Below are 14,025 nucleotides of genomic sequence, written 5' to 3' on the forward strand. Positions count from 1 at the left end.
GAGGTTGTCAGAAGTGGCAGCTGCTTGCAGTCCTGATAAATATAAGCTTTTATTGATCTGATGAAAATGAAAGATCCCAGTGCTAGGCAGTATTTAGCTTCTTGTCTACCGCACGTCACCGGTGGCCTTGCATCGGGATGGATTTTCATTCTCACACACCGGGTTTGATTTCATCTTTAACCTTTGCCGTTGAATTTCCTTGACCTCTGCATAGTGCTGTGATTCGGTGAATTTGTTACATTTCACTTTACATCATTTCTTTCTATATTTTCTTTTGTGATAGGGACGCGGGATCCCCCTCTGGCAGTCTGTCAGTGCCTGGACCAGCTGCATCCTTTCTGGGTGTTTCTCATCAGACTGACAGTCCTTAAGACAAGTATGCAGTTAAGCTGCTAAGGTAAGTCTTACGCTATTAGAGCTCGTTGCCCTGGACACACATCGCTGCCTCCTGCTTTGTCCAGTTGACCTAACACAGATTCCAACCCAACAGCCCCCCTCCCTCTCCTTCCAGGTAGGGGCCCTCTGCCTGCCCACAAGCTCTGGGTGAGTGGCGGCGGGCAGGACCTTTTGCCATGGGGGAGGCTTGTGTGCATTTGGGGATGGGTGAGAGGGTAACAAAGGAGTCGTGAAAAAATGTTATGTTCCCCTCTGTGGCTTAATTCCTTTCTCAAGTTTTCTTCGGGGGTAAATGTGAGGCTTCAGTTTGAAATCATGAGGTGCTGCTAACATATTCTGGTTCCAAGAAAGTGCCGCTGTTATTTTGAGTAGTTTTGATACAACCAAATCAAAGTGAAGATTTGAAATAGCTTTTCTGAAAGCCCAAGCTGAAGTCATAAATTATTCTGCACCATGACTCTTTCTGATAGTAAAACCATACCTCTCTGCCTGACATTGCTGAAATGTGGAAAAGGGAAAGTTAAAAATAAAATGAAACATTTAAATCTTGGCTGTTGAGAACCTCAGATAGACATCAAGGCCAGTCGATAAAGGCCCCTATCAATTAGGCTTCCACAGTTATCATCCGATTTGGTTTATTAGCAGCGGCACAGGTGCAGGGTCCCAGGATCGAGAGTCGGAAAGGCGAGGAGACATGCAGGGAAATGCCCTAAAATGGAAAGCGAGGGTCTGGGCGCCATGGCACGCTTGGTGGTAGGGCCCAGGGCAGCCATGGTGCCCTGCCTCGTGTGCTCTTGTGCAAGAAAAAGCCTGTAGCAAAAGGGTTGGACGTGTGCCTTTTCTTTACCCCTTTATGTGAGTTAGGAAGTGTTGACTTCTCACCTGGGTGTGTGGTTTCCATCAGCTTCGTGGCGGGTGTGTCTGTGTTCAGAAAAAGGCATGGTGGGTGGTGGCCTCAGTCAGCAGACGGCCTGGGCCTCCCTGGCTCGCCAGGCTCCCGGGAGCGCCGGGACCCCTGGCGATGGGGACCGCCCACAGGCTGAGCTGTTGGCTAGTTCCCTCCTCAGCATATCGCAGGCAGAACAATTTTTGGTTCCATAGCTGTTTGCTTGGGAAAACAAGCCTGCGGTTGCCAGTGAGGTTTAGAATTTGCCTGCCAGATAAGGGAATGTCTGTGAAGACTATTTTCCCTCTTGGGAGGCAAAACACAGATGGGGGAGTTAGGAGTCTCACAATATCTAGCTGCTACATTGATGGCAGGAATTCTGCCGCGTGGATGCTCACGATTCTGGAGGCCCAGCTCAGCGTCACTGCTGAGGCCGCAGGTAGGGACGATGGGCGAGGCTGGCTTTGCCCCGGAAGCAGCACGCTGGCTGGGCCTGTGCCATTGCACGCTCCCTGCCTCTTGAGGTGGGCGAGGAGGCACGGCAAGGGGGCTGCCATGTCCCCTTGGCCCGCACTGGGATGGGAAGAAAAGACAGGATGCACGGCCATGTCTGACCCCGTGGGGAACCCACAGGGAGGGGCTGGAGTGGCCGGAGCTTCTTCTGTGACTGAGACGTAGCCTTCCTGCGCACGGTGGCTAAGGCTCTAGAACAGACGGTGGCACCAGCCTGGCCAGGCATTCTGCCACTGGGGCATGCACGTTACAGAGTGAGTTGCCTTGGCGTGCTCTGGCCTCACAGAAGATGGGGAACAAAGATGTGGTATCCTCGGGATTGGCCATGGGAAGGCGGGAGACTTTCCTGCTTGGAGAACGTACATCTTGCAGTGATTTTGGGGTCATGTGACCTGGAGGAAGGATTGGCACTTCATCTCCAGGAGCAAATTCTGTGCTCTGGGGGACCGGGAAGGGGACGGGTCTTAGAGACGGGCAGAGAGCATGCGGGCACCTCATTCCCGGCCTCTCGCTGACGTTGCAGCCCCTGCAGCCCAGCTGCATTAGCCTTGAAGCTGGACCCTTGCCCCAGAACCCTGCAACATCTCTGGATTTTTGAAGGTCCCTGGAGGGGAGTCTTGCTCCCAGCCCTCTCCATCGATGCCCTCCCAATCCTTTGAACTGGACACGGGACTTTTAAAATCGCACGTAAAACTCTATATGAATGCGGCTTTGGGATAACCAGATGGCCACCCCATTGACTGGCTTAAATGTGGACCATTCCATGGACAACCTCAGGGACCCGTCGGTAACGGAACCTGCCACACACCTCAGACAGCGTTCCATGTCCCGTCACACAGTGGCTTTCCGGTGCGTCCAGGGATTGGAGGTGCAGCTGCCAGGCCTGGCTGTCCCCCCTCCTTAGCCTTGTCCTTTACTGGCTTGTGGCGCCAGTGACTTCCAGAAGGAAAGCGTTTCAGAGACCACAGGTCTTCCCTCCACCTACAGATGCAGAGTGGCCCCCACTTTACGTGGGTACGGGCAGGACCATGCACTTGGGGTGCCGATCCCGCTGTGGCTCCTGCTGTCCCCAGGCGGCCCCGCTGTCCTGGTGTAGACGCATGAGTCAACAGCCTTCTCGCACGGTAATTACCGTAGTTAAACGCTGCACTGGGGGTGCTTTGGGAGCGCAGAGGAGGAGTGAATAATTGTAATTTCTGTGTGATAATGATGATAAGCCCTGCATACGTGTGTGGGGCTCTGCGTCAGGTTTGATCTCCACCAGGAGAGCTCAGGCTCAGGGAGGTAGAGCACCGCAGTCTCCCCGGAGCTGCTGACTGCCGTGGGATGTGCGTCCATCACTCTCACTGGACCCCAGAGAAAACCACAGTCAGCAATGGCTTGACCCGAGAGGGAGGGTGGGTGCAGCAGGCTCCCGCCTGAGGTCCTGCACCCCCATGAGCCCCCGTAGCAGGCAGATACTGTCTAGTTCCATTTCCCAGCTGTGGAAACAGTGAAGTGGGCTTCCTCAGGCCACATAGCTGGTGGATGGTAAGGTCAAAGTTTGAGCATGCTTCATCCTGATTTTGGAGCCTGGTCCCTGGCCTTGGAGCAGCCTGGGTCTAAACAGACAGGTTCCCTCGGGGAGCTCACACCTGAGAGAAGGAGGCAGAAAACAAGGCCACATGAATAAAATGGTGTCCAGTAGCGGTAAATGCCTGGGGTGAGGATGGGGGAGGGGGTGCTCAGCTCAGGAACGGCCCCCTGAGGGAGGCACATCGGGAGTGACAGGTGTGAAGAACATGGAGAAGCCAGCCGGGTCCAGGTCTGGAGGAACAGCCTGCCTGGCAGAGGGCACAGCAAGTGCAAAGGGTCTGGGGTGGGGAACCTGCAGGCCAGCGAGGCTGGAGCACGAGGAGCTCTGGGAGGGGTGTGGCTTTGCACACCATGGAGAGGGGCACTTTCTTTTATGTGTATGTTGCTTTTAACCAGAGGGGTGTCTGGAGAAACCCACCTTCCCAGGTTGGAGATGCTTCCAGATGCCAGAATTCTGCAAGTGGCTGGAAGAGGTTCTTGGTGAGCTATTGCTGAGGCCTGAGGGGTGTCCTGGTGACATCCAAGCTGGGCGTCCAGGCACTGCAGGCCCCGTGAGGGCAGGGAAGGTGTCCAGCTCCACTGGTGACACATGACAGTGCCCCCGGCTGCTCCTCTGGACCCGGCATTAACTACCTGTGCAGCCCAGGGAGGGCCGAGTCCCCCAGCTATGGGCTTGGGGAGCGCTGCAGGGGGCAGGCTTCTGGGGCCCCTCGGATCGGGGCGCAGTCTGCCTGCAGGCACCTCCCGTCCATGAGAGGAAGGTCGTGATCACTTCATTCACGCTGATTCGTGGGTAGTCTTTTAATAGGCAGGGTGAGTTTAAGAGTCAAGATTCTTGGTGGTTACAGTTCAGGCCTCTTCCTCCCCCCGAACCACCCCCTGCCGCCCCTCCAGGAATTCCAGGTCATTCATAGACCCACAGATCCCTAGAGCCAGCAGAAACCTTGGTGGTCCAAGCCACCTTTATTTGATGGGTGAAGAGACTGAGGCAGTAGGGCAGGGGCTCGCCTAAGGTCTCACACCCGGTCATCTCTCAGCAGAGCCAGAGAGGCCCAGTTACATTTGTGCCCCACCCATTTTCCCCTGAGCACAACAGGCCACCCCTCAGGCAGTGGAGGAGAGCAGGGGGCTGCTCTTAGCCTCCTGTTTGGGTTGCTAACAGGAGGCAGTGTCACAGCCCCTAGCACAGCCCCACACGCGGTGAGCGGTCAGCAGTCAGAGCCCTCGCCTCTGCTATGGGTCATCAGTAGAACTTGTTGCTCTTTGGCTTAAGCAAACCCAATACACAGCAAACTGACGTGCTCTCCAAATTCCCGGGAATGTAGGGATTGCACAGTCCAAGGCCTGCTGGCGCCCAGCACGCAGCCAGGCCAGAGCCTGCTTGAGCGTTCCCACACCTGGCCTCAGATATTGCAGTGGGCACACATCAGGGCTACAAAACCCCGGGGGTTTTGGACAGACGAGATCAGTGCTGAAGCCAGCTCAGCCCCGGGACGGCTTGGACTCTGCCCCACTCTGTTACGGGGAGGGGGCCACCCAGAGAGGCTTTGGCCCAGCCTGTTGTCCTGTGTCCTGGGCAGGTCTCCTCTCTCTCTGGGGAGTTGTCCTAAACCCACATTCGGGGTCCAGATGGTCAGTGCCTGGAGCCGGGTGTGTGCAGAGCCCCTGGGGAGAGCTGACCCCATTGGAGGGCCGCTCAGCTCTCACCAATCACAGCCACTTGGGGATATGGGCAGAGTTTTCCCAGGTAGTCATGGTTTTTAAGGAAAGAGAAGTAATGTTGGCAGCTAATTTCGGCCCTGCACGTGTATCTGTGGACTGGGCTGTGGCACTGAGCCCTGGGTCACACCCACCGGGGGCGCGCAGCAAGGGCCGCCTGCAGGACACCAGGCTCGGGCAGCGTGGGGAGCCGCAGGGAAGGCACACGTGGTGGTCGTAGCCCTCATGCTGGGCCCTGCGTTCTCCTACCGCAGGGGGGCCAGGTCCAGGTCCTGGCTGCATGGCAGGGGTGCACATCTGACACACAGGTCCTTGGCCACGCCCTCCAGATCTGCCCCAGCGAGTGGCCTCGCGGTGCGCGGCTGGACGGTCGTCCCATGTCGCTGCTGGGGAAGGGGGTCAGGGCACCCCTTTGCAGGTCTGGGCATCCCACCACCCTCTGTCTCCCCAATTGCTGAGTGGCAGGGCACCTGCCCATGTCTAATTTGGGGACACAGTGATGGATGAGTCTTATGCCTGCCCCCAGGATTGGGTGACAGAACCATCCTGTCCCCTTGACAATCGTGGGGCTGCTTTGGGGAAGGTCCTGGCCTCCTGTGAGAGGAAGCCCACCTTCCTCTCTGCAGAGAGAAGACTGCAGGCTGCTCAACCCCGCCATTGTGTGTCCCTTCCTGTTCCTCATGCATTGGTGGCCCCTGAGAGGCAAGCAGGGGCTCTGCATCTCCTGGGATGGGGTGACCCCACACAGCCATCTGCGGGTGGAGCCAGGCCGTGGGTGGGGGTCGGCTTGCCTCTGACCTCACGTCCTGGTGGCCCTGCCTGGCTCCCTCACCCTGTCCACTCCCTTCATCCCCTCCACATGCAACGGGAGTGTCTGTGTGTGATATTATTTGTTTTTATTTCCGTAATCCCTTTATTGTTTGCACAACTGCTGTCAGACTGTTGCCTGAAAGTATCACAGGATAATTGCAGAACGCCTGCATAAGTAATTTCTTATGAAATCGGGCCTTGTCTGCATGTAAAATTGTTTTTCGTTGCTGCATCCATGGACTTCATTATATGGAGGCTGGTTACCCGGCTCGTACCTTCCCCACAGGCCAGTGAGACGGGTGGGCCTGCAGCTGGGAAATAATGAAATACTATCGTGATTCTCTTTTGGCCCTGTGACATTTGGCCCTGTGACATTTCGGGACGGTGACAGTCATCCAGTGTGGTCAGAAATAGCCCAGCCCTTGCAGGCGGGGCGGCGCTGGGCGACATGGGGCCTCGGGGCCTGGTGTCCGGTGGCGGGGAGGCTGCTGGCAAAGCCCGCCTGTGCCGTTCGCTCCTTCCGACCACATTTCTGTGATATTAATGGTGTGTGGTAGTGGAAGCAGTGTGTTTTATTCTCCAGCCTAACCCTGCTGTTATCAAAGTAACTTCCAGCTTATTAGCGACAAAGGACTCTTCTCCTGTCTGCGGCCCTGTTGGCCAGGGCTTCCTGAATTAAGCTGCTGCTTCCTGTCCTTTATATGCATGGCCACATCTGGGCAGCCTGCGCACAGCCCCGCCGCTTAATAACAATCGCCTTCCCTCAGTCTCTGTTGATTGTTTCTAATTCACTCTGACAGATAGTCCCTGACAACTCGCCGGCTTTCCCTCCCTCCGTGACCTGAAGTTACTCACAGCACTTATATAGTCTGTCATTTTTAATATTTGATTTCATTTTAAGTTATGTGTTTTACCGAGAAGATGAAACCAAAAAAAAGGGGACTTGTAATGGAACATAAATTTAACCCTTCTTGCCATCCGGCTCCAGCCTCAGCAACTCTGCCCCATGTCCTGGTGACAGTTTCTCCTTCCTGGTGATTCTGTGGTCTCTCTCTCTCTCTCTCTCTCTCTCTCTCTCTCTCTCTCTCTCTCTCTCTCTCTCTCTCTCTCTCTCTCTCTTTCCCTCCCTTCCTCCCTCCCTCCCTCCCTCCCTCCCTCCCTCCCTCCCTCCCTCCCTCTTTTCTTTCCTTCTTTCATTTCTGGAAGCACAAGCTTCATGCCCTACCCTTCACCTTTCATGGCACCTGATAGTTTCTGGACCTAATGATGGTTCTTTCTGCTTTACCTCCAGGTTGTAATGGAAAGGCCTTTGGGGGGTTTTACCCTTGAGGGGTTAGCTCAGCAGGCGGCCCAGTGAAGTCTACTGAGCAGCTTTAACTACGGTGTCAAACCCTGAATTTGGTCTGTCTGTGCGGGCGGGTGGGGCAGAGAAGTGCCACCTCACCCTGGGCATATGAGGGGGCCTCCCAAAGGCAGGCGGTGGGGCTCAGGCTGACACCCATTTCCTCTGCCCCGTCTCTCTGCACCTGCTCCAGCCAGTGCCTGCGGGCGGGCGTCCCACATCCCTTCAGGGTCCACTCCACCATGACTCTGCCTTTGTTGCCACTAGACAAAGGCTCCTGTGTCCCTCTTGGCCCTTCAGGGGTGGAGAGCTGTGAGGCTGTGCATTAGGTCAGCTTTGCAAATAGGCACCACAACTAAGAGGGGCACGTTAAGCCACGGCACCTCGCTGCTGCTACCCGCCCGTGGCCGTCTGTCCGTCTGTCCGTCTGGCACAGTGCAGCGTGGTGAGGCCGCACAAGTGCAGCAAGACAGGTCTGGGTAAAATCTCAGTTAAAAAAAATTCACTTCACCATTGCCTGTGGCCTGGTCTCCATGCAAACGAAGTTCATCCCAAGTGTGTGGCTGTCACTCCCAGGTCCCCGTGATGCAGTGCTCCGGGCTAGTGTTCCCTGTGACTCTTGTAGCTGCAGCTGTGCCTGGAGCAGAGCTGGGCAGTCCTAGAGACTGAGGCAGGTGGGTTTCCCAGCATGCAGCGGGAGATGAGAACCCCCAGCACCCTCTCGTAAAGGCCGTCTGCTGGGCCCATGCAGCACAGGCCAGGCCCCCCGGGGGTTAAGGCTGCACCCACTGCCCACCGCCAGCACTCTTGTGCTGTCTCCTGCTCCTGGGTGGGCCACACAGCTACTCCCATGACGGCTCATACCAGCTACTCCCATGATGACCCTTTTCTTCTCCAAGCCTAACCCATCTAGAACCTGGCTTCTCCCAGGTTCTCTGGGCACGGAGGGTAAACTGCGGAAGCAGCTACTATGTACAAGGGACTTCTTTCCTTTCTTTCGTCCCCGTGTCCCAGCATGGTTTGCCTTCCCTTCGTCAGAAAGGGGTGAAAAGGCAGGAATGGCTGTCTGTTTCAGTGGTTTTGCAGTGCTGCTTATGTGCTTTGAAAATATTGTCCTTTCTGAGGCTAATTACAATAGAAAAGGAAGATTATGCACAAAAAGTAAAGTGGGCACAAACCTTTTAACTTGATACAGAAAATAAAGGAATGTGTGCACAAAGCTGCTTTTTTCTTTCACTGACCCAGATGGTCTCTATGAGCAAGGTAACGGGCCAGGGGTAAGCAAAGCATCTTGTTTTTCCTTCCATATCTTCCAATATTTGTAACCTTCCAGAGGAGACCAGGCTGTGTGCACGCACACATGAGTACATTTGTGTGTCATGTGTGTGAGAGAGAGACAGGCTGTCAGGAGTTGCTGTCAGTCACCTTGGTTCTTCGGGTCTGGGGTGATGTTCACACCTGCCCCAGCTCGGGCTGAGGGGACCCCGTGCCATGAAGGACAGGCAAGGCCCAGGCCCACCGTGCAGGGAGGGCCGAACAGTGTTCTAAAGAAGGTTCTGTATTTGAGGCTTAACCTCCAGCCATGGACACATTATGCTTTTGTCCCCCTCCAAATGGAGTGTTGGGCTGTTACAGCATCTTGTTTCAGAGTCAGAGAGCAATTGGGGATTGAAGTCAGCTGAAGACTTTGATCTGGATTCTGTGTCACAAGTGCCCACCTCTTACCTGGCGAGTTGACGCCAGCCCCGGCATTGCAGGCTGATGGGTGGAGGAGACGATTTCCCACCCTGCCCCCCATTTCCCAGATTGTGCATGGAGAGAGCACGGGGAGTAGGCGGGTTCAGTAAGGGTGTAGGCTTGGAAGGCCCTCCACAGTGCTGCTTTCCCAGGGCCACCCCTCCACATGGCCCCAAGGCCTGTCCCCAGGAATTCCCAGTCACCGGGTCTGGAGGGGTGCCTGTGGGGAGGCGAGGCATCCGGTCTTACATGTGTGTGGCCCGCTCGTCTGTCCTGCCACCTGCGCGCTGAGTGGTACACATACAGGAGGCACGGAGAGAACGGGGCAGTGCCACCTCAGAGGTTTAAGTGGAGAGCGTGCATCACTCCTGACGGACAGGTCAGTTAGTAAGGCAGTGCGAGTCTGGAGTGAACTGACGGTAAGGAGCTTCTCACTGCTGTGTACGTGCTCCCTGGTCAGCACTGTGCGTCCTTTTAAGAAACACAGCGCTGGACTCGTTTGTGGCCCGGGAGGAGCCCCATGGCGGGTGGGCATTGGAGGCAGAGCTTGGGGACCAGGAAGATGTCCATAAACAGAGCCGAGGAGAAGGCAAGAGGGAAGCTGCTTGCAGGAATTTTCCAGATGCATTTGCAGGTGGGGGCTGTGCGCGCTGAGGTGGCCAATCCTAGCAGAGGCAATGGGGGCGGGGCACTGGAAAAACTGGGGTGGGACTGGTGTTGGGAAGCACAAGAGCCCTGTTTTGTTGGGACTTGGGCTCTGAGTAGGTGTGAGCGGGGGCATGGCCGGTGCCGGACGCTGAGAGGAGCTGCACGGCAGGATAGAGCACCTGTGACTGACGGGTCTCTCCAGGAACGCGTGTCCAGAGACTGCCCACTCGTGTTGAACCCGGCAGTGGGAGTGGGAGTGGGGAGAAAGCACACCCTGTCAGCCCATTGCCCTCCTCCGGCTTGGGGCTTAGAGTGACCCAGAAAGAGGTAAAGCAGAGACAGTGCTAGGTTTGGGGTGTCCAGCTGTCCACACTCGCAGGCCCTGGCTACGGACTGGATACACCAAGTTGGCTTTTAAAAAAATAATAAAAAAGGGATTGCTCTTAAAAAACACCCCAAAAACCCAACGTACTGACATTGCTCAGGGCCCTACCCATTTTTCTTTTCAGACACATACAAAAGACGCTCTTTGGGTTACCAAGGGGTGTGTGCCAACGCCAAGAGCAGGCGAGAACAATGGAACAATGAGCAGAGTCATCAGTTCTTGTGCTGATACTTCATTTCCAAGAGCAAAATGTTAGTTTGTTCAACTCTCCTCTTTAGGCCTTGATCACAGTGTGAGAGTGTTCGCTAAGCTTAGCTTCCTGGTCAGAGGGTCAAGACCCATGGCTTTTAAACATGCTTATGTGAAATCCAAACATTCATGGCCACTGGTGATCTTGAAATCAAGGCACAACTTATGAAACGAACACGTAATTATCTTGTTTATTCAGGGTATAAATAGAGTTCATGCATTTAAAAATTTTTCTTCCTGATAAGGAGTTCACCCAGCATTTGGTCTTCAGATAGTCTCTGCCTGCCTCCCTCCCTCCCTCCCTCCCTCCCTCCCTCCCTCCCTCCCTCCCTCCCTCCCTCCCTCCTTTTCATTCGTTCTCTTCCTAGTTTCTGTCTATTGTCTCCGCCCCCTTTTCTCTCCTTTAAAAGGGGAGAGATCTGCTGGAGCTTCGGTGGCTGCCCCTGGAGGAGGCAGGACCAGCCTGGGCTCTCTCTCAGAGCACGTCTGAATTCCCCTCGCTTTGGCAGAGCAGGCGATGGCTGCCATGGCCTGCTGAGCTCAGACACATCCTCAGCACTTCCACAAATCCCGGGAAGGGCTGTGAAGCCTGCACCTCCTCTGCCAGTCCCGCTGGGGACCAGGGCCAGCAGAGCCAGGCCCTCGTGGGTGAGACCCTTCAGGCCCTTGGAGAGAGGGGGCAGCTCCCTCTAAACCAGCCACGTCCGTCACTCGCACACTGCCTTCTGGGTATTGTTACCAGATCAGACCTGCTTGCAGACTTAATAAATACGTATTCTTTAAGACGACACGCTTCTTTTCATTAAATATTATATTTACCTTTGTCTTAAGTAATAATATCTAAGAAATCTCTGCTTTGGTGTGCCACTTATGTATATTTTCCTGTTAAATACTAAAATACTATAAGAATTAATTTTCTTTAAAAGGAGTTTATTGTGTGTCGCCTCCAATCATCTAGTGTCCGAGTGGTCTGCACACAAGCCTTTGGGAGTCAGCGTGAACGTTCGCAGAGTTTGTGAGCGGTCAGGGTCAGGCTCTTAGGACCTCGCTCACGTGGCCCCATGAAGCCACCTCTCCTGAGGAAGTGCCTCCCCCCCCCCCAGCCCAGCATGGTCTCCACTGGTCCCATAGCCCCGCCCTCAGAATCCCTGATTGTCACTTCATCATGTGCTGCTCTGGTCACATCTGATGACGCTATGAGCCGCTGCCAGGCCATGTGTGCTGACTGTCACTTTGCGTCTAGATCGCAAGGTTCCTGAGAGGAGCCTCCATACTCTTCTGTGTTATAAAGTGCCTGATCTATCGAGCCAGCTGTCTGTCTGTCAGTGTCTGTCCACCCATCCACCTACCCACTCACCTGTCCTTCTGTCTGTCTGTCTCCCTCCTTTCTTTCCTCCTTCCCTCCCTCCCTCCCATTCTATTTCCTTCTTCCTTCCTTCCTTCCTTCCTTCCTTCCTTCCTTCCTTCCTTCCTTCCTTCCTTCCTTCTTTCTATCATCTATGTACTTATCTGTATCTACGAGGTGTGATCAAACAGTATGGTGAATGTTTAAATTTAAAAAATTATTACATAAAACACACATTGCCATTAATCCCCCTCAAAACACTCCCTCTCACTTCAAACACACTTATCCCATTGTTCCTGCCACTTTCTGAAGCAGTCCTGGAAGTCCTCTTTTGTGAGTGTCTTTAGTTGCACTGTCATGGCTGCCTCGATGTCCTGAGTCGATTCAAAACGTTTACCTTTCATGGTCATTTTGACTTTGGGGAAGAGCCAGAAGTCACACGGTGCCAGATCCAGTGAATAAGGTGGATGAGGACATGCCACATGTTTTTATTTGACAGAAATTGCCATGTACCAGAAGTGATGTGTGACACGGGGTGTTTCCATTATGACCACAAATATGGTGAATGCTGCTGCCGAGTGCCATCCAACGGAAAGACAGGGATCTTCAATACGGGAAGTGGCGTGTTGAACCTTAGTCACAGTGTGTGACAAGTTTCAGCTTGTTTGGTGCTGTCAGCTGGGTGTGAGCTACGGTTGAGAGAAGGTGTGTTTTACAGTGTGTGGTAAATCATCCTCCATCATGACAACGCTCCGTGTCACACATGGCTTCTGGTTTATGGCAATTTCTGTCAAATAATAACATTACGGGGTGTCCTCATCCACCTTATTCACTGGATCTGGCACCATGCGACTTCTGGGTCCTCCCCGAGTCAAAATGATTCAGGACATCGAGGCAGCCACGACAGCACAACTAAAGACACTCACAAAGGAGGACTTCCAGAACTGCTGCAGAAAGTGGCAGGAACTATGGGATAAATGTGTTCAAAGCAGGGGGAGTATTTTGAGGGGGGTTAATGGCAATGGGTCTTTTACTGTAATAAAATTTTTTAAATTTAAACACTCGCTGTATTTTTTGATCACACCTGATATGTATCTATCATTTATGTATCTACCTATCATCTCTTTCTAATGTGTGTGTGTATATATGTATTTGTCTATAATCTATGTACGTATGTATATGTATGTATCTATCATCTCTATCTATATATCATGTATGTATGTATGTGTCTGTCGATGTTATGTATTTTCTCTCCCTCCTTTGCTTATTTCTTTCATCCTACTCGATGAGCCAGGCACGGTCTCAGACCCTGGGAATATAGCAGAGAACAAAATGAAGTCCTTGCCCTCGTGTACCTGCTATTCTAGTTGGAGGAGGCAGGCAATATGCAGTTAAACAAATAGATGAAGAAACGGAAAACGTGCGCCACACAGAGCATTAAAGTAGGGAGCTGTGAAGCAAAGACAGCAGGCGTGGCTGAGACTGAGAGATGCGGGAAGGCCCCTCTGGGGAGGTGACACAGGCTGAGCCCTGCGAGGACGGGGCCGCCCCTGGACAGTGGGCACTGCTTGAGGAGAAGCCCTAAGGCTTCATGGTGCAGAAGGAAAATCCAGACAGAAGAATGAAAATTTGACTCCAACGTTGACAAGGATAAGCTTGTCTGATTCTCACTTCCTGGGGGCTACACCCCCGTCCATGTTAGGAGTTGGGAGCCCTCACCCCTCAAAACCCAGGTCTAATCCTTTTTGCTGGGGAGGTGGAGGCAGGGCTGTGCTGCCCCCCTGCAGGGGCGCAGGGCTGAAGGGGACCACACCGTGACGAGGCTCCCGCTGACATGCTAATATTTCATTTTAATCTTGAGTGCCAGGTTACTTTTCAAATGAAGTGTCTCAGGCGAGGCTCTAACTTACATGAAATAAAAGAGTTTAATGCTAATTAAATATCATCTGACTACTGAAGCCATATTTATTGATGGTCTGAAAGAACAGCACCAAGGTGGATGGCCTGGAACGTGCCTTCGCCAGGAACGCACTGTCCACTCGTGGGGCCCTTCTGCAGTGTGTCCCACACACGCCCTGTGTGGCAAGCTCCAGGGCACGTGGGGTCGGAGCCTGGAGTGGCCCTGGAGCTCTCCGTCCGGTGGGCAGCCGAGTCCTTTAAGGATTCAGGCGGTCTGGGCTGGGGCCCCGGGAGGTGCTTGGGGACTGTGCCCTGCGTGGTGGGTGGTTAGTCTGCAATCTCCCAGGGTGAGTGCTCTGACCTGGCCCTGGCACTGCTCACACAGGGAGGGGCAGGCACGTGTGCAGTCTCCCATGTTCCTGCTCTCCCCTCCCACCTCCTCTGTCCTTCCTACGGCGCCCTCCTGTCCTGCACTGTCGTCGGCTCTCCCCAGGCTGGAAACGGGGCTTGCTTATGGGCAT

At 54.0% G+C, this 14,025-nt stretch overlaps 1 protein-coding gene across 6 annotated transcripts in view; it reads left to right on the forward strand.

Annotated features, from left to right (window-relative positions):
• ZNF536 (zinc finger protein 536) overlaps positions 1–14,025 on the forward strand; it is a 383,307-nt gene that overhangs the window by 105,520 nt on the left and 263,762 nt on the right. For all 6 annotated transcript variants that reach the window (XM_088800388.1, XM_074314979.2, XM_088800385.1 and 3 more), the window contains one exon: positions 284–397. The gene's annotated coding sequence lies outside the window, so the exon portion shown is untranslated. The remainder of the gene's footprint in view (positions 1–283; positions 398–14,025) is intronic.

Source organism: Rhinolophus sinicus, chromosome 8 (assembly GCF_057876585.1).
Source record: "Rhinolophus sinicus isolate RSI-liver-muscle chromosome 8, RSI-T2T, whole genome shotgun sequence".
Classification (NCBI taxonomy): domain Eukaryota; kingdom Metazoa; phylum Chordata; class Mammalia; order Chiroptera; family Rhinolophidae; genus Rhinolophus; species Rhinolophus sinicus.